The sequence below is a fragment of the Atractosteus spatula genome, chromosome 11 (assembly GCF_055471065.1).
Source record: "Atractosteus spatula isolate fAtrSpa1 chromosome 11, fAtrSpa1.hap1, whole genome shotgun sequence".
Taxonomy (NCBI): Eukaryota; Metazoa; Chordata; class Actinopteri; order Semionotiformes; family Lepisosteidae; genus Atractosteus; species Atractosteus spatula.
The window spans coordinates 13,988,504-13,998,037 of record NC_142716.1 but is presented as its reverse complement, the minus strand read 5'-3'; the positions used below and the strand labels follow the sequence as shown (position 1 = coordinate 13,998,037).

At 36.6% G+C, this 9,534-nt stretch overlaps 1 long non-coding RNA gene across 1 annotated transcript; it reads right to left on the bottom strand.

Annotated features, from left to right (window-relative positions):
* Positions 1–2,440: 2,440 nt before the first annotated feature.
* On the bottom strand, positions 2,441–6,781 carry LOC148823566 (uncharacterized). Its single transcript, XR_016093761.1, has 3 exons — positions 6,626–6,781; positions 5,927–6,065; positions 2,441–4,021 (listed from the first exon to the last, which is right to left on the bottom strand). It is a non-coding gene; the product is annotated as an uncharacterized LOC148823566 (long non-coding RNA).
* Positions 6,782–9,534: the final 2,753 nt, after the last annotated feature.

Genomic DNA, 9,534 nt, shown 5'->3' with positions numbered 1-9,534 from the left:
AACTGTTTACTTAAAATTTCAAATAACCTGCGCTCCACATTTCATATGGTGTAATTAGCTAATTGTTTAAATAGTTTGGTGAGTTTCCATTTTGTGGCTGTGTTCCTCACAGCCTTTTGAAATCAGTGACTAATGTTACAGCTAACTGATAAATTGATATATTGTCTAACTTTAATAACAAGTTAAATCCAATTAAGACTTTGGAAAAAATCTGATCCAACAAATGTTGATTTGGAGTGTGTTGTCTTTACTAGTAATCATGTCTACAGTATAAAGAGTAACTACAAAAAACTTCCTTATATATTTTGGTTAATTGTAATTTCTCTCTTTGGTATCTTAGTTCACTAAGTAAAAGTCTGAACTATAATGGAATTTATATTTTTATATACATTCCTTAATAATTATAAAAAATGCAGGTTTTTAAGTTTGTACACCATTAAGACACAAACAACTGTGATACTTTTGCCACTGTGGGACTTTTGTCTTTACATGTATAAAATGAGAATATTCAGGACGTGTGAATCTTTTAAGGGATTTCATTACACTCTTTTTAAAATATTTTTAACATGCAAAATAAAATAATCAAATTGTTCACTTGTTTTTGAAATATACACACAGGCCATGGCAGGAATTTTTTACATGCTCTGAAACGACACTACATTAAAGGAGGAGATACTGGGAGAACATCTTTCTTATACCATTTTAAAAATTCAATTCAATAAAGAAAGCCACTATTTACAATTAGATGAAACAAGCAAAAAAAAAAAAACCATCAATTTTTGAACCACTTCATCTAATTCTGGGTTGCAGGGGAGCTGAAGTCTAACCCATCTCCTTTATTTATAAGTGCAAGGAAATAACTCAAAATACTGATACACACACAAAAGCCTAAACTCTTTTTTTTTTGATAGTCTCTATAAAAATACTGGGGATCTAAGCTGTGTACTGGCTTCCAAACTTAAATCTCTCTCCAAGACTCCTCAAATGCAGAAGTAAACCGCTTGCCAAAATGTCCCACTGCTGTTATGCCCTGGATCTGCCCTCTGTCCCCAACCTGTCTGTCCTAGTTTTTAAAATTGCCTTCTCCTAACTGGTCAGGTGATTGAAGACGGCTGCTCATTCCTACAGCATTCTGGGGAATGTGGTTCAGCCAAAGAACTTAATGTTTTCTGAACCTACCATATAATAGACATATAAAACGTGTATAAAACTGCCTCAATTCTTTTGCTTTGGACACATTTTTTAACTGAAGAGTTAAATTCCTTGTTCTGCAGTGTGCTCATACTCTTTAGATCGTCTAGTGATCAGATTATTTAGGAAGTCAATCAGACAACACTCCAGCAGTGGTATTAAAACATTGCGCACTTCTTAGTTTGCTGGTTCTAGGGACACCCATCAGGGATGCCTGGTTTTACCTCTTTTGTTCTGTTTTTGGAGGTACTAACTCATTGTCCATCAATCTCCTATTCATTTTCGTAAAAAATCAGCACTGCATATAGATTTTCTCTGATGATAATTATTTATGTACTGTAGAATACATATTTTTGATCATTTTCCTGCTGTTTTGGGGTATAAAACTAGTCAAAGTCATTAGTGCCTTAAAATTTTGCAATGGAGAAATCGGGCTTACTGTACTTACGCAACTGTACATTGTGCTATTGCTTAAATGCTTCAGATAACTTGGTATTAACATTTGCTCTTAATAATATGCCACAACAATAAACTACTGTAACACCATAGATGGTGACATGAACAGTGGACACATTATTCTGTTATCTTCATGCTTACTTTCTATAATAGAAGTGCAAGTGCTTTCTTGGTTAATCTTTTTCAGTTTTAGCATTCACTGTCTTCCCTTTAAGGATTCATGTTATACTACATACATCTACTGGTTGAAAAACATGACATTTCTGAATTCCTCTAGTATAGGAAGTGACCATACATAATATTTTCCACTGTGGAACATGAGAAATCTGGGAGCAGCTGAGCTCTGTCAAAGTCTTTTTTCCCCAGTTTTCTAGAGGCTATTCCTTACCCTCACTTAAAGCTGTTGTTGTTTAATAACTACAAATTTGACCCTTAACAGCAGCTGAAATGGATCTCGTTGGCTTGTCTGACCCAAAAAAATATTTGTACTAAGCGGAAGCTCCTCATTCCCTCTTTTGGCACCATTAGTTCCTGGCCTGTTTTTACATTGTTTATGTGGAATCCTCTACTGCACAGATCCATTGAGCTGGAGAAGTGTGTGTATGTGTATATGTGAAATCCTTATTGCACAGAACCTCTACCATTGCTGTTTTTTTTTTATTTCAGGAGTCCCACCGAGTTGAAATATAAACATGTTCACCAAAAGGAAGAAGACCAGGGATCACAACTTTACATGTCTACGGCACATAGTAAAGACAACAAAATAATACTGAAAAACAGTGACACAATGAGATTTTTTTTTTCCATTTCACTTTTAATAAAATTACAATACAAATAACATACCGCTCAAGCATCAAGTTTAGGAAAATTGTCCCTGCTCAAACCAAACTTAAAAGTGCAAAAAGGTACAGAATATTTGCCAGCAGGCACAGTGGGTGTATTTGAATGGAAAATTAACAGAAAAAAAATCCCCTTGTTGGAATGCCCTTTTCTAATGGCAGCTGCGTTTTAGATTGTGCTCAATTTTAAGTATAACAATTATCCTTTAGCTTTTACTGTCATTGAATTGTACAACATGTTTTAAAATGCTTTTGTTTTCATGCTCATATAATTAGGGGAACAATTTTGGCACAGAGGTCAGGGATTCTGCATACCTGTAAATGATTGAAAAATCCAATAAAAAAATTAGATTTGAGAAAAAAGGCACTTTTGTCAAAGGGTGAGAAATGCTATCCTGCACAAACTACACACAAAAATGACAAGAAAACAGAACATTTATGAAAAAAAGATTAAAGACTATAAGTAACTTTAGTCCACTTTCACCACTATATAATAACAGCAAACAGCACTGCATTAGATAGATGCTTTTAGCATCTAAGAGTTATAGTAATATGATGTACTTAATAAAAATTTAAAAATTAATGAGTAAAAGGGGTTAAATGTTTCATGATATTAAGAAAAACCTCATTTATTATTTAGAACAATATTAAGATCCTGGTAATGTAATATTATTTGAGTAGATGCTTAAGAGTACAAAAAGCAGATATAAATACATATTTGCCTATAGGTCTTAAAATTAGCAGAAGGCAAACCAGCAATATTATCAGAGATAAAGTAAATGGCTTTAAAATCACTTACTACACCTAACTGCAGTCATTACATGTGATAATCTTAAACAATGTAAAGCATGGTTTAGTTACTGCTGAACAAATATGAAAGGAAAAAAAAGGCAATCTTACAAAAATGAATAAACAAGAATGATGGAAACAAATCGGGCATCTTTGCTCAGTTCCAAGTGCAGTTGGGTGACAATTCATTTATACTTGCCCTGATTTCCTGTTTTTCTTTGGTGGGGTAAATGTAGGCATCATGAAGGGTGTGCAGGTGAAATATGTGAGGCGATGGGACAATTCCCTGAAGAACAGTATAGAACCTTTAAAGCTACATCACACATACTTCTTGGACAACGAAAGGCTTGCTTTCTTTATGCTTTGGACTTTTGTTTCTTAAAAACTGCTCTCCAGAATGATGTGAACATGCAAACAGCACAGCATAACTGAAATTCCCAGCTGTGACTAATTCGATGCTCAAGACAATTATTTTATTTATTTTACAGCTGTTTTCTGTTCTTCTTTACCCTGTAACCTTTCTTGCTCTTTCATCCAAGATCCATGCTTCTTTTACACCGAAGGACCTCTGCTGCCAAGATGGCTGCCATCCTTCAGTTATCACAGTACTGTACCTTTAAGACGGACAGCATCAGCACTGTGATAACTGAGCCAGGGCAGCCTGTCACATCAAGCCGAGGTACAAATTCCGCAGTGTAATGGGGTCAGACTTGAAGCAATCCTACACAACATCCATTGCCTCGAAACTGTGAAAAGCAAGATTCAACAATCAAATTCAAAAGGCATTGGAGGGACACATCTAAGAATTAGGATGTTTAAGGTAAAGAAGGTTTCAGCACATATGCTGCATAACTACCAGGAAACAACGTTTCGGCTGTGGAGTCTTCTTCTTACACCCAAAGAAGGCTCCACAGCTGAAACGTTGTGTTTCCTTCCTTCTCTTTTCAGCATGGAATAAACCTATTACTTGTTCCTTTGTCACCAGTGCAGTCCATCAATGACAAGTTGTTGAGTGACTCCAGTGACTTCAGAAGGATGTCATACTATTGTTGTAACCTGCTCTGGTTTTGTGTAAACAATAACAAGCAGAAACCTGATACTGCTTTATTTCTTCATTTCAAACACACCGACACTAGTGGTTTATTCTTTGCCTCTGAAGTTGTCCTCTGTAGTAATCTGTAAGTTGCACAGATAAAATACCCTGGTTGCACAATAGGTGGCACCTTAGAAGTGTTTTTTTAAAGGAAAAGTAGAGTCTTCTTTACTGAAACCTTCTCACTACATAAGATTAACAATCAGTCAAGTTAATTTTTGACCATGTCTACAGTATGTAGTTCTACAGTATGCTGTCGATCCTGACAAACAGAATTGCAAAATATTGCCAAAGAAAATATTTTTTTACAAAGTACTATGTTTTAATGAAGGGAAAAACATCTTTTTTGCAATTTGTAATTTTAATAGAGATGATATCCTCAGTTTGTGACAGGGATAGTTATATGATTTATTTCAGCAAATTGTGAACTTTGTAAAGTTGACTTGCAGTGTATTTTTCACTAAATCTATTTGGATAATTCTCAATGTTGCTGAAAAAAGGCATTTTAATTATATGCAAACAATCATCATGATATTTATTAATTCAAAAACCACACAGTCTCAAAGCATGTTATTTTACTGCAAAAAAAAAGATCATATTGTCCTTTGAGATTTTGAGGATTTTATCTTTTAACTACAACTCATGGTTCATTAGAAATAACACGAGAGATTATAAGTAATGCTGTATTGTTTATTTTACTTTTGTATCCTTTCAGGGTCTGTTTTGCTTTATGAAGCATTATGTAGCAAGCAGGATTTTAAGCGTACTTTAAAATGCTTAATCATATTCCTCAGAATGTAATAAATTTAATCTCGGCCAAGCACAGATACTGTAGAACAGACTGAAAATGAACAACCTGAGGTACAGTATTCACATTTAAGTTCACATTTAATTTACTCATGCTAAAACAGTAGCGCCTGTTTATTATGGCTGAATCAGAACCTTCTATTATACCAGAACTAAGGATAGTACATTGACCTGTGTAATATGTACCAGTGTCCTCTAAAGAATGTTGGACACTTATTTGCTGTAATTTCAATTACCTGAAAACAAAAGTAAATTATTTTTGTAAACTGCATGTTACTATGTTTTTATTTAAACTACAGGTGCATTTTTCTATGTACACTTGCAACTGCAAATTTAATAGCCTTTTTTTTAAGATGGTAAAATAGAACAAACTTCCCTATAAATGTTTCCACTCGGACTCAGGCATGAAAGAGAGCATAATAAGACTGGTCAAGCAAATCTCCCTTTAATGTAGAACTATTATTGTTTACTTGATAACCGTCAATGAGCCCTTCATATTAAACACGACAATACATAATAAAGCGCAACGCAAAATGCCACGTTACTGCAACAGCAGCCCTTTCCAACAAAAATAAAAAGAAAGGCGTGCTGCTTCGCGCTAATTTAACGTGTACTGTACGGTATCCGCTATTGTAGTTTCTGTTATTTTACTTTTCATCAAGTAATGCCTTTCAACAACAAAAATGACGTGCGACTGTTTTAAAAAGACGATGTTTACTATATTATGACTAAGGCATAAATGCATACATACCACGAAACACGCACGTCAAACTTGTTATGGTCTCTGCTGCGACTCCACCCTCGGATCGCTGTTTCTTTCCAGCAGTCCAGTCACACTGCCTCTTCAGAGAAGCCTCCTCCCCCAGTCGCTCCGCCCTCCTTGCTCAGCCCTTCATGTAAACAACTCGATTAGTTATGTTTGCCATCACAGGACTGTAGGGACAGCTGCCAAAATTATTAAAAATAACATCTGCGCGATGTAAAAAAAACACGAATAGGCAAACAATATGCACACGCATGTGTTACCGCACCAGTTCTTTGTATCACCAAAAGATGACCACATCCTGAACTATTAAGAACAAAGCTGATATAACATAGGTAAACACCCAGGTGCATGCAAACTCCACAGACCTATAAATGAATATATACGAGTACAAAAGCATTTTTTTCCAACAAAACGTTAACTTACTTTTTGCGTGCAAGCGCCAATAAAGCGCTATCGGCTATGTAACGGAAAATCAAATTTGATTTATAATTTAAAAAATACTTCAGATATATAGTATTCGCAGTTATTTACAAAATGCACTGCAATGCACTTAACTTACAGTATTAAATAGAATTAGTGTTACGCTTTTGCCAGTCTCTGTAGACTTCCATGTAGACGAACGCTAACGCCCAACGCTGCACACACCCCTTTCAAAACGAAATTGTAAACAAACCTGATGCAGACCTCATAAAAAGAGAAACTTTAACGCCTTCTGGTATACATGTCGAGTACTTATATCTAACGCTTCTGAGCATCGCCTTTCAGTACTTTGCTTGTTTTTTCCCCTGTATTTCCACGAACATTTTCTAATGACGCAGCAAGACCACATTGTACAACGTGATTGTCGCCATTTTTTGTTGTTATTGAAAGCTTCTTTTTAACCATGTGACAAAATAAAAAAAGCTTCCGGGTCCCGCGAACTAAGGAGAAAGAGAAAGTGTGACGTGGTCTGTCACCAAACGTTTCGACATCGGTTTAAACGGCTTTCTTCGGAGTTTCAGTTATTAACATATTTGCACTCGACTTTTGGTGCATTATAACGTGTTTACTTTCGTTGCATTGTCGCATTTTGGTCCCCGTCGCCAGCAGAGTCGTTCTGCGATGAGGCAGTCAGTGCCAGAGAAGCTGGTGTTAAAAATGCAGGCTTGTGCTTTCCTTCTTCCGAGACCTGTCATTATGTAATTCGAACCATTTATGGGTGTAAAGATGAAAAGCGATCAAAGACATTCAATTTGTCCTGTTTCTTTCCGAGAAATATAATTCCAGAAGGAATTAAGATATCAAGTTGCGTATCAAGAACAAGTAAGGAGTGCGTCAGAATTCTGTAAACTAATACTACAAGACAAGGATTCCTTGATTGCAGTTTATTAATGCAGACCTCTCCAGTCCTGGTCCTGGGAGACAACACACCTGCTGGGTTTTGTTCCCGAACTCACATAATTGAACCCTTACTAGACTTAATAATAGTTTAAATTTGAACTCTTCAATTGTTTTTACAAACATGTTGGAGTTCGGTTTTGAACTGTTATTATTGTTATTCTCAAGTAACTTCAAATCTTATTGTAGTTTGAGCACTTTGCATGAACATTTGGATAAATTGCATTTTAAAATAACCTAAGTGATATTTACAGTTCTTTTCAGTTTTTTTTTATTTTGACCCCTGTACAAAATATTATAAAATGCTATATGTGAATAAGACAGCACTGCGTAGATAGAACAACAAGCTATACAGGCACAGCTTATAATGTGTAGGGAACACGTGTTGTATGGAGAGAACAAAATGTTGTGTAAAAAAGAACAAAACACTATAGAGAGACAACAAAGCTGCATAGGCAGACAACAATGTTGAAGCAGGAGAACAACATGTTTTCTAGGGATGCCAAAGCGTGTTATAATGACAATGACGTATGTATAGGAAGGGCAAAGTGCTATATAAGAACAACAAAATGCTATAAAGGGAAAACAACACACAGTATAAGAAGAAAACCATCTTGCAGGTCAAGTGTTTTTCTATAACAGACTTCATCCTCAAAGAAAAATTCTTAACATGATTGCCTTTGAAAGTCAAAGATGAACTGAAATATTTAATGGGATCAAGAATTAAAACAATGTGCCAACTGGGAGGTTATAATCAATAACTACCACCGCTGCACCCACTGCAAAGACTGTGCAGTTTCATTGCAAATTGCACAAAATTACAATTCTTATTTCCCTAATTTCTTGAATTACCACGTTACCAGTCGCTGACAGGTGATTTGTGGTAAAGTAATGTGGTTTGATCACATTATGCAATCATTTTTAGATGTATTAATTCAATTTCAGCAGAAGTCTGGCAGCAGCCTTGGTTTAAATCACTTCTCAATGAGCTGTCATCTGTGTGTGGTGATCTTTTACTTAGCACTGAGGTCCAGGGGCTTAGCAAAGGGAAACTGTTGCATCGAATTCTTTCAATTGTGTCAGGAATCCAAGCTTTTCATGGAACCAAGAAAGCCCTCAGTACCTATCAAACATCAGGCATAGCACGGCTGCTGGATTTGGCATTTCTAACAAAGGTGTCAGAAATATTGAGCAGCCTGAGGTGTGAAGTGCAAGAGAAACAAAGTCAATTACAGACATGACTGGTCCAAAGTGAAAGCTTTGAATTCAGAATTTAACTTTCGGGTTGTATTAAGTGCAGAAGAGGAAAATGCAACATTTTCCTTCTTTTTGCTCTAAATGCTGGTAGAAATTGATTTGTGATTCCTTGAATAGGCCAGGTCTAGAATTCAACAACAAATTAAATGATTTAACAGCAGCAGGAGCTGTGCGTAATGTATTCTTGAAACTCCAGAGTATGAATAATAATAATCCTTACAAGTATATAGAGCTTTTCTGGACACCCGTCCACTACCAATGTGCTCCTGGATGATGCAGCCAAAGTGTGCCAGTGCGCTCACCACACATCAGCTACCAGCTGGATGGAGAACAGGAAATGAAGCCAATTCATAGATGTATATTATTAGGAGGTTCTGATTGGCTAAAGGCCAGGGGGAAATTTGGCCAGGATGCTATGGTTACACCCCTACTCCTTTTTAATGAACATGGAGAGTCATGACCTTGGTTTTATGTCTCATCTGAAGGATGGAACCCTTCTACACTATGGTTTCCCCATCAGTGTGTTGCCCGTTGTGAGCTGCGGTGTGATATAGCCTGACCATAATCTCTGGTTTGTGAAATGACATTAGGCCAAGCTGCAAAGCGAGCAGAGAACTTTGCAAATTAAACAGGAAGAGCAAATGTTCCTTTTCCACTTTCTTCTGGAAGGACCCGCTGACAAGCACAGGAGAAACAGGGAAAAATACCAAGGGTCTGCTGAAGTTGGGCACCAGTACCTGAATCTACAGTATGTGCTCAAGGGCAGATGACAGAGGCAGTGATGTCAAGAGAACCCCAGCTTAAAGACCTACTTCCTGAAGTACAGCTGAAGGAGCAAGACCAGAGGCGTGGTGCCTAGTGCCATTGAACTGGTATAGACAGCCCTGTGCCCAGTGGTGAGTGGCAAAGAGTGTCTCTCACAGGCAGCGTCCTGGGAGAAAGTGTAATCCTGTGAGAAA